The following is an 18645-nucleotide window of genomic DNA, read 5'->3' as shown; positions in this document are numbered from 1 at the left end:
CCGGCAATCTTTACCGGCCAATTCTTTAAGACCCCAAATGGTCTTACCTTCATTCCGTTTGCTAGTGTGACGTTGAATCTAGCGGTCTCTACGAGAGGGTTTCCCCATGCCTCTAGGACCGCATGGTTTAGCACACTAACACTGGCACCTGTGTCTACAATTCCCTTCCGAGTCATGTCCCCTAAGGCTAGGACAGGAAAAACTGTGTGCATTTCAGTGCCCTCCCAAAAAGCATTGATGTGCAAAGACTTAGGATCTGTGTGAAGAGTTAGACTTGGGAGCTGTGTAACTGCCTCGTGATCTTGCGGATTAGTGCCCACCAGTTCCGCGTGTCCCTCGATCGAGTCTTTTAACTCCTGCCACAAGGAGTGATTTTGCCTAAGCAAATCCTTCAGGCTTAGAGTTACTAGGGTGGACAGCAAAGTTGTGAGGAGGCTATTGGACCCTTGTCTTCCTCTGAGGCTCGCAGTTCTAGGCCATGCATCCTGTCTACCCTAGTAAGCTTCCGCGTGGCCTTGCTGCTAAGCCGCCTTTAGGGGTGCAGGCATGTTCCCAACCGGTGGTTTTAAGGGTGAGACTGGTGTGTTAACACTGGAGAAGTCGTCCATAGGGTCTTCCAATATGGGTTCAACATCTTCAAGGTGCTTTTGGGCATCCTTAACACACTCTTTGACCTTGGCTATAGATTCAGTTGTCGTTTGGGATGGGGATATTCTCCTACCTTGGCAATCCCTAGCTCCACTGTCTTAGGAGCCGAGGTCTCTACCTCTGTGTTTGTGACCCTCTTTCCCGTTACCAGCATAGTCGTTTCCTCGGTTTTAAGGGTTATCTTCGCATCAATACTCTTTTTCCGTCTCCTCTGTCTTTTCTTCCCTATTGAGGTTGCATCAAGGTTACTTGGCCCTGGTAAGGAGATGCCTGCTTGTTTCGTTTGAGCTTGTGTCATAGCATGTAGTGGGATGGGCATATCCTCACTACCGAAAGTTTCAACTCTGAAGAGCCCCAAGGGCACCGATGGCATGTTGGCAGCGCCTGTTAATGGCTTCCGCCTAGGACAGTCAGAAAACAAGTGTGTGATTCCACACTCTGTGCATCAGAGATCCGCTTTGTCCTTGTTAGCTTGTTCTTGCTATGGGCAGCGTGATGAATTGTGGCCTGGGTGGCCACAAGTCCAGCATGTGACCGGATCTTGGCTTTGGCCCTCCAAAGCCTCTGCCTTGTCCTCTTCCTAAGGCCACCACCGGTACTGGCTGGTAGTCCATCAGGGCTGGGTTGCCCTTCTCCTCGTAGGATACATAAGGATTGACATATGCCTCTTCCTCATGAGATCCTCCACAAAGTGAACAGGAGCATCACTAGGTGGGTGAGTCACAAAAGGCCTTGGTGGCCTAGGTATGCCAGTTGGGTTCATCTCCAGCCTAGGCACGATAGGTCTTCGGTCAGTTGGTGCTAGAAGAGCTAGCTGGGTTCCCCTGCATAAGAAATTAGGTGGCCTACTGCCTAAGTATGGAGGGTTGTACTGCTGCATATACGGGAGTCTCCTCGGCATTCTACAATGCGCTGCATCATGTCCGAATCTACCGCAATTTGAGCACGGCCGAGATCTAGGATCTTGGCACTCCACTGGGAGGTGATTGCTGCCGCAGTACACACATTGTACATGCCATCTCACTGGCTTTCTCACGAGCTCTTGTAATCGTGCAATCTCCATCCTCATCTCTGCCATCCCTTGGTCATGGTCTACACTCTTTCCCTTGTCTTGTGCGCTAGCAGTTGCTTTTTCGCCTAAGGGGGTTGATCTCTCAGGGTCCCTCTGGTTTGCATTATCCCGGTTAGTATCCCTCATGCTTCGCTCTCTAAGTTGATCATCTACACGTATTGCCTCCTCGAAGACTCGAGCTAGCACATCCCATTGTAAGGTGGAGTTACTGGCCAAAGCCTTGTAGAGCTCCTCACTCCGAATCCCGTTCATGAACACTATAGACACTGCCCTTTCGGTAGGTCGCTCGTTGGCAGGGATTCTCTTGTAGAGGCTACGCACCTGAGTAATGTAATCCCTAACGTCCTCCTTCTCCCTTTGACTGATATTCATTAATCTAACAATGAGGTTGTCCGAATACCCTGCCTCTGAGAACCTTTTGATAAAGAGGCCCTTAAGGCGAGCGAAGTTTGTACGTTCTGCGTCATCCAGACTAGAGTACCAGGTCCTCCCCTTGTCGCCTAAACACAGGCCGAAGGCTTGAGCTCTCTCTGCAAGGTCAATAAGACCGTTTGCTCACATACTTGCTCAAACTGCTCCATGAAGCTATACAGGTCACTGCTAGGTTCGTATCGAGCTAGTTGTTTTGCTACTATAGGGATTCTAGCCTGCCCTTTAGCCCCTTGCGTGACTCCCAATCCTGACAGTAGCGCGGTGGCTAGGGCAATAGCACTTTGCTCCATGGATGTATTGTCCATGAGTCGCTTTGCCACCAGCTCGCTCAACGTCATGCCAGCCTCTGCTGCCCGTTCCCTCTCTACATTCGGTTCGGACTTGGCTGCCCCTGCTAGGTCTAGCACTCGTCTAGCCTCGTACATATCCACATCTTGCTGCAGCCTTCTAGCCCTTTGCTCATGGTTGTAGGCAATTATGCCTTCCAATTCTCTCTTGATAGCTCTTATCTCTTCTTCCACGTTAACCATCACTTCTTCTACAGGTCTACCTTGGATCTCAGTTCTGGTGAGTAGATCGTAGTCGTGGACCAATTCTTGGACCGAAGTTGGAAATTCTCCTAGGTCTAATTGGTCTCCCCCTTGATTGCCTCTTGATCTTGACATTGTTTCTGTTTCCAACTCCACAAGATTGTCGATGAATCCAATCAGCTCCGGTAGCTTCCACTCCTCTATCTTGTTGCTTCTCTTGTCTTTGTGTTTTCTCCAGGCAATACTAGTAGGGTGCTCAGGCACCTATCTAAGTCTTGGGGTCTCCTCCTACTAGTGGGTTCCTTAATGTTATTAGGTATCCAAATGTGTTCCTTGTTATTTGAAAGCAGCGTCGATCCTTACTCGCACGTTGTGCTTAGTGCTTTTGTGGTGCTTGGTGCGAAAACAGGCTTTTTTCTTTTCTTGCTATGCAGGTTTAGTGGAGCACAACAGTGAAATGCTGATGCAAAAAGATTTTAATGCAAACTCCACCTTGTTTCTACCCACCTTCTTAGTCTAATTTGAGTTTCCCACTTAGTTCCCAGCTATTCTTTGGTCTTTCCGCACCCTGAGTTTGATTAATCTCCGAGGTTCTAATGACCAACTTGGGTTCTGGGGGTGTTCAGGATTGCATCTTGGGGTCAGATCTGTGGTCAGGTCAGCAAAAGATCCTTATCTTTGTGTTCTGGCAAGATGGTCTGATTCTGGGAATCGGACCGGGGTGGTCTGACTCTAAGAGTCGGACGGTCCGATTTTGGCAATCGGACAGGTACGGTCCGACTCTAACAGTCGGATGAGGTTGGTCTGATTCTCGACTGGTCCAAGTCGAACAGGGGTGGGTCCGATTCCTTCGATCGGGCGAGGTGTCTGATCGGACAGGCAAGTCCGAGTGGCTTGATCTGATAGGATGGTCCGATCGGACAGTGGAGTGTCCGATTATAAGGGGCAGTCCGAGTGCCACATGGCACGTCCGATCGGGCTGGTCCGATCCTAGAAATCGGACCAAACTCATCCGACTCACTCTCAGTTAGATGGTCCGATTTTGGGAGTCAGACGGTCTGACCCTAGAACTCGGGTGGTCTGATTCTAGGAATCAGACCACTGCGAGTTGGTCCGACTACGTCGGTGGTGGGCGCGATTCCAGCGCGTTTGAATCCTCCCTACTGTCTACTGCACTCAATCATCACAAAACATCCCATAACCGATCAGAGCGCTACTGGAACTCACTGGACTCACCTGAAGTAGCACGAATCGAATGCGCCTGGAATCGGGGTTGTGTTTCCTCATCCTCTGAACCAAAAGCTCTCTCTCTCTCTTTCTCTCACAACAAAGCCAACTAAGAAAATGAGGTCTGTGCTGGCCTTCCAGGCCTCTTAAGGTTCTTTCCCAGCACTGTAAAACCTTACAGCTAGTTTCCTGTCCCTGGTTCACCCAGAAGTTTGAGTCTGGTCCCTTGTTTTCCTGTTTCCAGCAGCAGCCAAAACCTTTGTTTTATCTTGTTTTACCCTAATCTAACCTCCATCTAGTGCAGCCAATATGAAAAACAGAAATGTAGAACAATAGTCCTAATCTAATGCTTCCAACAAACCCAAATACTTACCTGTTCCTCAAATTAAAACCTCCTAAGTCTCCTAGTTATCTCGAGCATTGGTTCAGGCTGCAAACCCTACTTCCATGCTCGATCTGATGCGCGCGACACTCAAAGCTTGAATCCGTTTGTCCCAGCAATGGAACCAAAATGTGGGAGCTCTTCGAGCTCTACCCTGAGACCTATGGACCACTTATTACTCAAGTGTTTTGAACTAAGCAGCCATGGCTACCTCTCACATAGCCGTCGCACAACGCCTACCTTGTGGGTGTAGTGAGCTTACCTTGATGCTCAATTGAGTACCTTCCTCTTTCTTGCACCCCTGCAGCTCCACGATTCTTGAGACGAGCTCAAGCAACCTCAATCCCTCTCCCATGAGCTTCATCCTCTATAGCCACGTTCAAGACCAAAGGAGAGAAGAGGGCAGGAGAAGATGAAGAGGGAGAATGGAGAGCTTCTTATCCAAGATCCCTTGCCCTCCCACGATCACTTCCTCACACACTCTCACGCTCTCAGTCCCTCTCACAAGCACAAGCAAGGAGGCACGAAGGTGAGAAACAGGGGGAGAAGAAGAAGGCGCTGTCTGCCACACACGAGGATGCCCTTCTCATTTACCTTTTAACTTTATATACATGCCCTTAATTTCCATGGGCGGTCGTCCCCCTTTTTTACATGGCCGGCCATTAGCCAAGGCCCTTTTTCCAATTGTCCCTCTATCTTCCTAGATTCCTTTCCACTGCCCGTCTACATTTACAAATTGCACGGGTGAGAGCCCGGCGCTCTTTTACAAGATTTTAGGGTGCGCCTTTATATTTTAAAATGCACCTTTCCCCTTTTGTTTTTGCCTTGGACCTTTAAGGTTGCCCCTGCGCTTTTGGCCTTTTCTCCTATTCTTACTTCAATCGGGCTACCTTTTTTTTCACCTTTACCCTACGTCTTTCCCGCTTTCTTTTGCTTTCTTCATGTTGGGGTTAACAAATGCCAAGGGCTCACTCATGCGTGGCCTACCAGACTTCTTATGCGTAGACCTAGTTTGTCTGCCATAAAGACAATGCTTACATGAATCAAAACATGCATAATCAAGGGGCGGTAAGTACTGCAAACCAAAAAACATTTTCATTCCCTTCAAAGACATATGGCCCAAACAGGCATGCCAAAGAGATACATGTGGGATAGAACCCACAAACAAAACATGATCAAGGGAAGAAGCGGATACAATCAAGGGATAGAGGCTGCCAGCCTTGGCACCTCTCGCAATCACAAGTTTGCCACGAGTGATCTTCCATGCAGAGTCTCCAAAAGATACATGATAACCGGTGTCATCAAGCTATCCAGCTGATAGGAGACTATGTGTTAAAGCAGGTACATGATGTACATCCTACATAACAAAACTACTACGAGAAGGAAACTGCAGCCTAACATTACCAATGCCCACAATGTCAAGAGAGCTGTCATCACCCAAGCGCACAGAACCCGAAACAGTACGGTATGAATGAAACCACTCTTAGCAAGGTGTCACATGAAAGGACGCACCTGAGTCCAAGAGCCAACACTGTGCATACATAGAGTGTATCTCTGTCATCTGCAAAGCACTAGAAGAAGCTGCAAGGATATAATCATCATCATCAACATCCTCAGGCTGCATAACATTGATCTCTTTAATTTTAACACTAGACTTTGCAGGCACTATGCTGCGATAAGAAGACTTATCCTGCACTTTGTCTTTCCTCTTATCTTTGTGCCTATCATTGCGCAGTTCATGACATTGTGGCCTAATATAGCCCTTTTTCCCACAATGGTGACAAATAACATCTACATTCCTGCCGCGGGATTTGCTATGTGACTTTCCACGAGACTTGGATCGAGATTTTTGAGAATCCTGTCCATGGCCACTACCACTTCCATGCTTTCCATATCCATCATTCCAGCCTCTAACTATCATAGCATGCGACACACGAGAGACATCCAAATTCTTACGGTAAACCCCTTCCTACAGAAGAGCACTCTCAACATCAAATAATTTCAAGGTAGCAGTAGAGGCACATAATGCAGTGCGGAATACATCCCACGACTCATTAAAGTACCAAGCAAGAAAAGAGGAGTGACATCCTCTGCAAAAGTGATGTCCTGCGAAATCAAGTTCTTGAGTATAGCATGAAAATGGCTCAAGTGAGCAGACATAGTCACATTCTCCTTCATGTGCAAATCCATAAGCTGCTTCAGCCAATACATCTAACTTGCTAGACTTTTCTTGTCATAGAGATTCTTGATTTTATCCCACAACTGCCATGCACTCTGTTCTTCCTCAAATACATTGTAATGAACCTGTTCTGTGAGAGATAATACAATAGTGGACTTGCATAACTCATCAAGCTCAAGCCATTCCTCATCTAGCATAGTTGTAGGCGGATACCCTCTCAACCTCAATGGTTTGATATGCGATTTCTGCACCAACACTTGCCAAATCCGGCTCTTCCAATGAGAGTAATTCGTACAATCAAGCTTAGTGATGTTGAAAATAGCATGATCAGTGGACGAACTTGCCATAATGCAGACTAGAAGACTGTAGATAGTTCAAAATTGCTTGCTGTTTACTACAAAAAACGACCAAAAAATCACCAAAATGGAGAGAAAAATGGCGAGAAAAGTGTAACCAAAGCTGCAGTCCACCAAGTACTAATGAAAGTACACCATTTCAGAATATTTCGGCATGAAAAATCCATGTTAATCTGGAGTTATATGCTTGCTGTAATAAATGACAGTAGGGTACTATAAGAGTCAATTTCTGACCAAATTACTGCACCAAGTCAATAAATGATAACCAAGACATGACCAGCCATAAATGGGGATAAATCAGCACCAAACAATTATCAAGACCTTGACCAAACACTCAAATATGTCACCAAAGCATCCGTCAGTGAGTAGGCATACCCCTTGGACAATAAGGCAAAGTATACATAACACTGGCAAGACCTGACACTAGTAGGTGTATGCTCACAAGAGTGCAAAGCCCAAGCTCAGGTCAAAAGCAATTCCAAGATATCAGTGCATGAACCATGCAACATGTAAGTGTAAGAGATCCCAAAGTCTCAAGTATTTACAAAATGCTCAATTAGCATAAACCTCATGCTCAATGTCGGTCAAGCATACAAGATGCTCCCATTGGCTCAAAACTCAGATAAACGAGCTCAACAATTCAAGCAAACCAAGTCAAAGTACCAAAGACAGGTAACCAAGACAATGCCTCAATAGCATCCAAGGTCATAATGGAAAAGGCCAAGTCGTAATGGAAAAATCCAAGTCAATGTCCAACTGCTCAAGGAAATACTCAAATGAATGTCAAGATGAGCTCAAATAACTGTCATCCATAGCCAACACATAAAGCATTCACCAAGACATCATAACCCGTACTAGCCCAAGAATAAACCATGTCATAGATGAAATGTTAGCTACAAAGAAGTGACAGTCAAACCCAAATCGATCTCTAATCTTAGCTCAAAATCATTCCAGAGCATAAACAAGACATGTGGCATAGTCCAAATACATCATGACATCATATCGAGTAGCCTGGAGTACCTCGTGACCAATAGGCATAACCCAACTGTAGCATAAATAGCTTCAGACTTGAAGCTTCCAGCAGCATATAACCTCTATAATCTGAGAAAATCAGTGCTCAATCCAAGCTCAAATCCATAGGCAAACCATAGGCATACATTCCCGTATGTATAGGCACCAACCGGGCATAATCAGGCATCAAATACCAAGACCTGTAAGCATAAAATTGAAGTAATAGGTAGCTACCTTGTTTTGGACAAATCTGGGATTGTTCAAAATAGTCAATGACTGAGCTAAATCAGCTCCAAATGCATCTCACATAAAAGACATAACATCCACAAGTGATTTGGTATCAATAGACATCAATAGAAGCATCACATAAGCCATAGGCATACAAATACATGCTATCTCAGACTTGAAATCTGTTGCAAAATATTATGTCATCAAAATTTGGCAAATTTGACATCATCATTGCATCTAGAGCATGCCAAAACCCCAACTTAGACTCTTACCTTGCCTGAATCGGGTTTCGAATGCCCGAGATATGACAAAAATAATGATTTTTTGGCTAGATTTTGAAACAGGTGAAAAAAAAACGTGAGCTGGCTAGGGGCTCTGCTATCCCAAGTGTCAACAATGGGGCCCAAAGGGGGTACAAATGGGGGCCAAAGAAGGCCTACACCAAGCCTCAGCAAGCCTTGATAGGCTGGAAGCAAGATCCAGGTGAAGGAAGATCCAAGAGGTGTGAGCTATGGCTGCCCACAACCTGTGAAAATCTTGTTTAGCTAGACTTGTGGACTGAGATAAATCTTTGAAATAATGAAGTAATACCTCAATGTCAATGCCCTAATGGTGCCTCAATAGGCCGGAAAGGAGCTTGGGAAGCCGGGGAGTGACGGGAGCTCAAGAGAATGGGCTATGGCTGCAGGGAAGGAGACCCAATGCGAGTAGGGAGTCAATGGGAAGCTGAGAATGCCATGAGCCAAGCTCAAGAGTCGAAAAGCTGTGCTCTGATACCAATTGAAAGGTGAGAAGGATCGAAGCTTACACTCGAGATCTATGGAGGGAGAGTAAGAGCAAGAAAGAGAGAGACAAGAAATGGGAACTCCAACAGTCACAATGTGTGACTGGGCCTTCCTTTATTCAAACTGTCACTAAAAGAATAAAGAATAAAGTGTCAGTGATGGGCGCCCACCACCTGTAGTGTGCAGTGGCGGTGACTATCAGTGTAGTAATACACAGGTGGCTAGGTGGAGGCGCCTTTACCCCCAACAATCTATTTGCAGCATGTTGAAGATTGCATCTAGGTTAATTGAGGAGGTTTTCCAAGTTTTCATTTCTATTTGTATTGCTCATTCTTGTTCCCTAGGATGACTAGAACATTAACATAGTCCTCTATGAGTCATGTGTTCTGCATCCAAGATGTCTAACAACCAATAGATAATAGTCAACATTTTTAAAATTTCTAGTCAACCAATAGATCCACACATCTACACTTAGCATGTTGGTGGTCATTACAATCCTCACATGGCCATTGACTTATAACTTATCATATTTAGTTTGTTGCATCTACCTAGCTAGCATAGTTATAGCACTAGTCAATTAGTATAATCAGTTATGCTGTGCCTCTCTTGACCATGGCTAATTGAAGCTGTTTAACTCTGCTTCATTCTCTTGGTGGTTTCCTCCCTTTGTGTTAGCTTTTCCTCAGTCTCAGTCATTCCTCCTCCCATCAAGTGGTATTGCAAATATGGTGGATGAATCATAAAAGGTGTCAAAGAGAAAGAAGGGGAAAAAGAGAGCACAACGGATAATAAAGAAGATGTTGGGGGTAGTGTGAGAGGTGGAGATGCAATAGATGATGGTAACAATTGTGAGAGAGATACTACAAACAATCATCATCCTTTTGAAGATGAACTTTATGCTTTTGATGCCCTTGATATTGAAGATAATAATTTTGCTACTGAGGATGATGATGAAGGGTAGTAAGAAAATGAAGATGATGCATGTGAATTTGGGGGGGGGGGGGGGGGGGGCACAATCTTTGATATTGCCATGGTTTATCAAAGCTTTGAGAAGATACCTAGCCCCCATGAATCAACAAATGATCTATCAATGGAAGAGGTAGAGATGATGATGTAGATGGTGTTGTTGATCATAGTGATGATTATTAAGGGATTTTGCTAACTAAGATTATGCTCATGATGATTATGGGGGTTCTACTAACCAAGCAATCTTTTTTATGATGAAGATGTTGATCATAGTGATAATATATGGGAGGTTCTACTAACTAAGATGATGCTCATGATGATTCTAGGGATTCTACTAACCAAGAAATATTATTGATGATAAAGGTTTTGATGACCCTACTATTGAAAATAAAGAAGAAGATAATGATGATTGTATTGTTGATGATGATACACAACAATTGGGGTTGCAATCAATGGGGCACGATGCCTTGTTACATAGATAGGGTGCAAAGTTTTGTGATGATGATGAGAATTATGATGATGATTGTGATGATCCTACTACCACTACTATTGTAGCAAGGATGATGATGATTGTGATGATGACAAATCATTAGGGCCACTTGCTTGCAATAGGGTGGCCTACAATCAAGGGAATGTGGGAGAATATGATAGCCATGATTGGCATTCATAATGGGGCGCAAGTTTGGGTGATGATGATGAAGATGACTATGACGATGTAGATCTTCTTAATTTTCTTACTAGAGAAGAAGAAGAAGATGATGATGATTGTTGGGTGCAATATCATAATAGGTAGATTCTCCAATATAGGGTGATTGAAATGCTAACGATGATGATGATGATGAGGCCCTTAAAAAAAGCATGCAGATGCTTTCTTCTTTTTTAATTTTCTTCTTATTGTAAATTTCTCTTTTTCTATACAAAGAAAAAATCAAAAGAAAAATAATTTGGCAGTAGTCTCTCTTTGATCTCTCAAGCTGTCATGCTTGGGCTCCCATGGTGGAAGTACCAAATGTGATTGTAATAAGTTTTTTTTAATATTTATTTAATTTTCTTCACTCATACTTTCTTCAAGTACATTAACTTTCTCCATTAATATGTGTATTACACTTCTACCTCACTCCATTATTTATTCTAATATCATGGATAACAATTTTTAACTCATGGAATTTATGACTATGACCTATCTACTTCCCATGTTTTGGACTTAGCATACAAGTACCATATCCTATTCCATGGTTTTGATGCACACATCCCTTGCCCTCTCACACCCTCAACTCATTCCCTTTTGCTCATGAAGGCACTCACCATGAAGGGATGGATAAAAAGAAGATAGCATGCAAAGAGCTTCACACTTCCATGTCCCTCACTTTCTTACGAGTTCTCACACTCCCTCTTCTTCCTTCTCATTCTCAAGGCAACAAGTTGCAAGAAATAAAGAAAGTAAAGTTTGAACACATGTGAATAGCTTTGTCTATTAATTCTCATCCTATTTATAAATTAGGGTAAATTTAAATTGTGCTATGTATGTACATCGAAAAAAGTGTTGAGAATCAGGTTAGAGTACACATCAAAATATTCAACTATGTAATAACAATGCATATAATCCAAGTCATTTGGGTGATAATAGCATAGAAAATACTAATGACTATATGAAAGAATTTTCTTTGACATTTTAGTTAAAAACTCTCATCGTTATCCTCTCCATTTATTATACTATAACATGTAGCTCTAGTAAACTCATGTATATTAACTAGTATGACAAATATACTCTACAATTATTATTTGTATAGTCCTTTTGGTGTAGGTCCATCATCATATTGCAACCATTGATAATAAATCTTCATCAATAGTGCTAATGACCATAGAGCATGGTAGGCAATCATTTTATAAGATAGCTAGATCATTATGGTAAAATAGAAAAGACATAGGAAACAACAAAGGCATGATTGCTCATTCATCTTTCCTTGGAAAGGTAGAATCAAATATTTCATACTTGGAGTAAAAAAGAGTTGTGTAAGAGATACTAGAAGATGGAAAAATTCTCCACCACGGTCCCTCACCCTCACACTCTCACACTCCCTCTCTCAAGCACAAGCAAGGGGAAGAGAAGAGAAGAAGAAGGAAGCTACTTTTGCTACACACCAAGAATGAGCTTCCCATTCACTTTTTGAGTTTATATACAAGCCCTACATCCTTTGGAACCCATCCCCTTTTTTACATGACCATGCATCTTGCCAAGGTCCTCTTTTCCTATTCCCTTCTATTTACCTCATCCCTTCACCTATGCTCATCTAGATTTTACAATTTGCACAAGAGGAAGCCTGGCACTCTTTTACAAAATTTTAGGGGCGTCTTTCATTTAAAATTACACCTTCCGGCTTTTGCATTTTTCTGAGATTGCTTTTGCACCTTTTTCCTTTTCTCCTTCTTGCTGACTTCATTAACATTAATTTTTTCTTTTCTTTTTTCTTGCTGACTTCATTAACATTTATTTTTTCTTTTCTTTTTTCTTGTCCTATACTGGGGTTAACATTAACATTATCCCCCTCCTAGTGGAGTGCCAATCTCGTGTGGCACTTGCGATTCTTTGTTGATGAGGGCTTGCTGAGTTCAATGGTGGTCCTGTGAGTTGATAATTGATGGATCCTTGTGGGGATTGGTCATGGAAGAGAAGATTATTGAATGATTGAGGTGGTGGAGGCCAAGGGTATGTTGAGTGGATGATAGGGCCTCTGAGGTTGGTGGTCAATCACCTTTATCTTTATTTGAAAGAAAAAGAAAAGTGATGTGCCTATAGGGTTATGTCTACCTTATTGTGTGGTGTAATGTGCTCTTGCTACTGAAACTGGGAGTTGAGTCAAACTGATTGGGTGTTGTTCTACTCTTGAGGACCCAATTCGTGCATAAGGGAGGTGCGATGGGTGAAGCTTAGGGAGATAGGCCTAACCATAGGTGATTGTGACCTCCCTAGGTATGTCATACCCTTGATGTGTCCTAATCGTGAAGTGGGGAATCAAAAAGGGGCTAGGGGATTAGGTATGGAGCTGGATAAGTGAGGCCACTGGGTGCACCTAACTTGAGGACCCCCAGGGGCAGTGAATGTGGTACTCATGTAGTGAGTTTCTTTATTTCTTATGTGATTTTCTTTTATGTTTTCTTACTCTTTTCTTTTCTTTTTCCCTTTTTTCTTGAAAGGAATGGAAAAATAATTTTTGTCATCATGGTTATGAGAAGAAGTTGGGGGCTTAAGGGACTTGCTAAGGAAGGCTTTTCCTTGCATATATCCCTTTAGGTTCATTCTAACTTGGAGAGGACTTGTGGACAAAAATGGATGGTTGCACCTGATGAAGTGGCTATCATTCATGTCCTCTAAGAGGGCCATGCAAAAGGATGGTAAGAGTAATTCACATAATCAACCTAGCCATGGCACAACTATCTATGCTAGCATTAAGATCAAAAAATAGGGGTGGGAGGTGGTATAGTTGTGGTATAGGATATCGTCTAAGTAGTACCCTAAGTAATCTAAGATAGTTACAAGTAGTGACAAAGGCCGGATCTGGGAAAAAAAGTAAACTCATTGAGAAAATGGGTGTCCTCCAGCTTGGTGGCATTTACATTGTATACTCTCAAAAAATCATATCTACAGTGGATGTTAGGGTTGAAGTCCACCCCTACCCTTCTCGAATATGGCATGTACGTGGGGTTGTTCCTCTCGAAGGATAGTGTATTGGAAAATGATATCCAAGTGTCCATATTTCCATCCCAGATTCTCCTGCTCCACTTTGGTTGGGACTCGTAGCCTTTCACTATCCTAGGCACCTCTAAGACTTTGTTTTCCCAATAATCACATGCTTCCATTCCCCACTGCATTGGATTCGTCTCCCTCTCTTGGTTCCACCTATTGTCGGAGTCTTCCTCCCATGCTTATCACCTCCTCCACCACTTTGGTTGATATTACTCTGCATAGAGTGACGGGAGCTCAAGAGAATGGGCTATGGCTGCAGGGAAGGAGACCCAATGCGAGTAGGGAGTCAATGGGAAGCTGAGAATGCCATGAGCCAAGCTCAAGAGTCGAAAAGCTGTGCTCTGATACCAATTGAAAGGTGAGAAGGATCGAAGCTTACACTCGAGATCTATGGAGGGAGAGTAAGAGCAAGAAAGAGAGAGACAAGAAATGGGAACTCCAACAGTCACAATGTGTGACTGGGCCTTCCTTTATTCAAACTGTCACTAAAAGAATAAAGAATAAAGTGTCAGTGATGGGCGCCCACCACCTGTAGTGTGCAGTGGCGGTGACTATCAGTGTAGTAATACACAGGTGGCTAGGTGGAGGCGCCTTTACCCCCAACAATCTATTTGCAGCATGTTGAAGATTGCATCTAGGTTAATTGAGGAGGTTTTCCAAGTTTTCATTTCTATTTGTATTGCTCATTCTTGTTCCCTAGGATGACTAGAACATTAACATAGTCCTCTATGAGTCATGTGTTCTGCATCCAAGATGTCTAACAACCAATAGATAATAGTCAACATTTTTAAAATTTCTAGTCAACCAATAGATCCACACATCTACACTTAGCATGTTGGTGGTCATTACAATCCTCACATGGCCATTGACTTATAACTTATCATATTTAGTTTGTTGCATCTACCTAGCTAGCATAGTTATAGCACTAGTCAATTAGTATAATCAGTTATGCTGTGCCTCTCTTGACCATGGCTAATTGAAGCTGTTTAACTCTGCTTCATTCTCTTGGTGGTTTCCTCCCTTTGTGTTAGCTTTTCCTCAGTCTCAGTCATTCCTCCTCCCATCAAGTGGTATTGCAAATATGGTGGATGAATCATAAAAGGTGTCAAAGAGAAAGAAGGGGAAAAAGAGAGCACAACGGATAATAAAGAAGATGTTGGGGGTAGTGTGAGAGGTGGAGATGCAATAGATGATGGTAACAATTGTGAGAGAGATACTACAAACAATCATCATCCTTTTGAAGATGAACTTTATGCTTTTGATGCCCTTGATATTGAAGATAATAATTTTGCTACTGAGGATGATGATGAAGGGTAGTAAGAAAATGAAGATGATGCATGTGAATTTGGGAGGGGGGGGGGGGGGGGCACAATCTTTGATATTGCCATGGTTTATCAAAGCTTTGAGAAGATACCTAGCCCCCATGAATCAACAAATGATCTATCAATGGAAGAGGTAGAGATGATGATGTAGATGGTGTTGTTGATCATAGTGATGATTATTAAGGGATTTTGCTAACTAAGATTATGCTCATGATGATTATGGGGGTTCTACTAACCAAGCAATCTTTTTTATGATGAAGATGTTGATCATAGTGATAATATATGGGAGGTTCTACTAACTAAGATGATGCTCATGATGATTCTAGGGATTCTACTAACCAAGAAATATTATTGATGATAAAGGTTTTGATGACCCTACTATTGAAAATAAAGAAGAAGATAATGATGATTGTATTGTTGATGATGATACACAACAATTGGGGTTGCAATCAATGGGGCACGATGCCTTGTTACATAGATAGGGTGCAAAGTTTTGTGATGATGATGAGAATTATGATGATGATTGTGATGATCCTACTACCACTACTATTGTAGCAAGGATGATGATGATTGTGATGATGACAAATCATTAGGGCCACTTGCTTGCAATAGGGTGGCCTACAATCAAGGGAATGTGGGAGAATATGATAGCCATGATTGGCATTCATAATGGGGCGCAAGTTTGGGTGATGATGATGAAGATGACTATGACGATGTAGATCTTCTTAATTTTCTTACTAGAGAAGAAGAAGAAGATGATGATGATTGTTGGGTGCAATATCATAATAGGTAGATTCTCCAATATAGGGTGATTGAAATGCTAACGATGATGATGATGATGAGGCCCTTAAAAAAAGCATGCAGATGCTTTCTTCTTTTTTAATTTTCTTCTTATTGTAAATTTCTCTTTTTCTATACAAAGAAAAAATCAAAAGAAAAATAATTTGGCAGTAGTCTCTCTTTGATCTCTCAAGCTGTCATGCTTGGGCTCCCATGGTGGAAGTACCAAATGTGATTGTAATAAGTTTTTTTTAATATTTATTTAATTTTCTTCACTCATACTTTCTTCAAGTACATTAACTTTCTCCATTAATATGTGTATTACACTTCTACCTCACTCCATTATTTATTCTAATATCATGGATAACAATTTTTAACTCATGGAATTTATGACTATGACCTATCTACTTCCCATGTTTTGGACTTAGCATACAAGTACCATATCCTATTCCATGGTTTTGATGCACACATCCCTTGCCCTCTCACACCCTCAACTCATTCCCTTTTGCTCATGAAGGCACTCACCATGAAGGGATGGATAAAAAGAAGATAGCATGCAAAGAGCTTCACACTTCCATGTCCCTCACTTTCTTACGAGTTCTCACACTCCCTCTTCTTCCTTCTCATTCTCAAGGCAACAAGTTGCAAGAAATAAAGAAAGTAAAGTTTGAACACATGTGAATAGCTTTGTCTATTAATTCTCATCCTATTTATAAATTAGGGTAAATTTAAATTGTGCTATGTATGTACATCGAAAAAAGTGTTGAGAATCAGGTTAGAGTACACATCAAAATATTCAACTATGTAATAACAATGCATATAATCCAAGTCATTTGGGTGATAATAGCATAGAAAATACTAATGACTATATGAAAGAATTTTCTTTGACATTTTAGTTAAAAACTCTCATCGTTATCCTCTCCATTTATTATACTATAACATGTAGCTCTAGTAAACTCATGTATATTAACTAGTATGACAAATATACTCTACAATTATTATTTGTATAGTCCTTTTGGTGTAGGTCCATCATCATATTGCAACCATTGATAATAAATCTTCATCAATAGTGCTAATGACCATAGAGCATGGTAGGCAATCATTTTATAAGATAGCTAGATCATTATGGTAAAATAGAAAAGACATAGGAAACAACAAAGGCATGATTGCTCATTCATCTTTCCTTGGAAAGGTAGAATCAAATATTTCATACTTGGAGTAAAAAAGAGTTGTGTAAGAGATACTAGAAGATGGAAAAATTCTCCACCACGGTCCCTCACCCTCACACTCTCACACTCCCTCTCTCAAGCACAAGCAAGGGGAAGAGAAGAGAAGAAGAAGGAAGCTACTTTTGCTACACACCAAGAATGAGCTTCCCATTCACTTTTTGAGTTTATATACAAGCCCTACATCCTTTGGAACCCATCCCCTTTTTTACATGACCATGCATCTTGCCAAGGTCCTCTTTTCCTATTCCCTTCTATTTACCTCATCCCTTCACCTATGCTCATCTAGATTTTACAATTTGCACAAGAGGAAGCCTGGCACTCTTTTACAAAATTTTAGGGGCGTCTTTCATTTAAAATTACACCTTCCGGCTTTTGCATTTTTCTGAGATTGCTTTTGCACCTTTTTCCTTTTCTCCTTCTTGCTGACTTCATTAACATTAATTTTTTCTTTTCTTTTTTCTTGCTGACTTCATTAACATTTATTTTTTCTTTTCTTTTTTCTTGTCCTATACTGGGGTTAACATTAACATTATCCCCCTCCTAGTGGAGTGCCAATCTCGTGTGGCACTTGCGATTCTTTGTTGATGAGGGCTTGCTGAGTTCAATGGTGGTCCTGTGAGTTGATAATTGATGGATCCTTGTGGGGATTGGTCATGGAAGAGAAGATTATTGAATGATTGAGGTGGTGGAGGCCAAGGGTATGTTGAGTGGATGATAGGGCCTCTGAGGTTGGTGGTCAATCACCTTTATCTTTATTTGAAAGAAAAAGAAAAGTGATGTGCCTATAGGGTTATGTCTACCTTATTGTGTGGTGTAATGTGCTCTTGCTACTGAAACTAGGAGTTGAGTCAAACTGATTGGGTGTTGTTCTACTCTTGAGGACCCAATTCGTGCATAAGGGAGGTGCGATGGGTGAAGCTTAGGGAGATAGGCCTAACCATAGGTGATTGTGACCTCCCTAGGTATGTCATACCCTTGATGTGTCCTAATCGTGAAGTGGGGAATCAAAAAGGGGCTAGGGGATTAGGTATGGAGCTGGATAAGTGAGGCCACTGGGTGCACCTAACTTGAGGACCCCCAGGGGCAGTGAATGTGGTACTCATGTAGTGAGTTTCTTTATTTCTTATGTGATTTTCTTTTATGTTTTCTTACTCTTTTCTTTTCTTTTTCCCTTTTTTCTTGAAAGGAATGGAAAAATAATTTTTGTCATCATGGTTATGAGAAGAAGTTGGGGGCTTAAGGGACTTGCTAAGGAAGGCTTTTCCTTGCATATATCCCTTTAGGTTCATTCTAACTTGGAGAGGACTTGTGGACAAAAATGGATGGTTGCACCTGATGAAGTGGCTATCATTCATGTCCTCTAAGAGGGCCATGCAAAAGGATGGTAAGAGTAATTCACATAATCAACCTAGCCATGGCACAACTATCTATGCTAGCATTAAGATCAAAAAATAGGGGTGGGAGGTGGTATAGTTGTGGTATAGGATATCGTCTAAGTAGTACCCTAAGTAATCTAAGATAGTTACAAGTAGTGACAAAGGCCGGATCTGGGAAAAAAAGTAAACTCATTGAGAAAATGGGTGTCCTCCAGCTTGGTGGCATTTACATTGTATACTCTCAAAAAATCATATCTACAGTGGATGTTAGGGTTGAAGTCCACCCCTACCCTTCTCGAATATGGCATGTACGTGGGGTTGTTCCTCTCGAAGGATAGTGTATTGGAAAATGATATCCAAGTGTCCATATTTCCATC

This window comes from Lygodium microphyllum, chromosome 15, assembly GCF_053477565.2.
Source record: "Lygodium microphyllum isolate KBCC chromosome 15, Lygodium_microphyllum_v1.1.10, whole genome shotgun sequence".
NCBI lineage: Eukaryota > Viridiplantae > Streptophyta > Polypodiopsida > Schizaeales > Lygodiaceae > Lygodium > Lygodium microphyllum.
Note: the sequence above shows the minus strand (reverse complement) of the source record.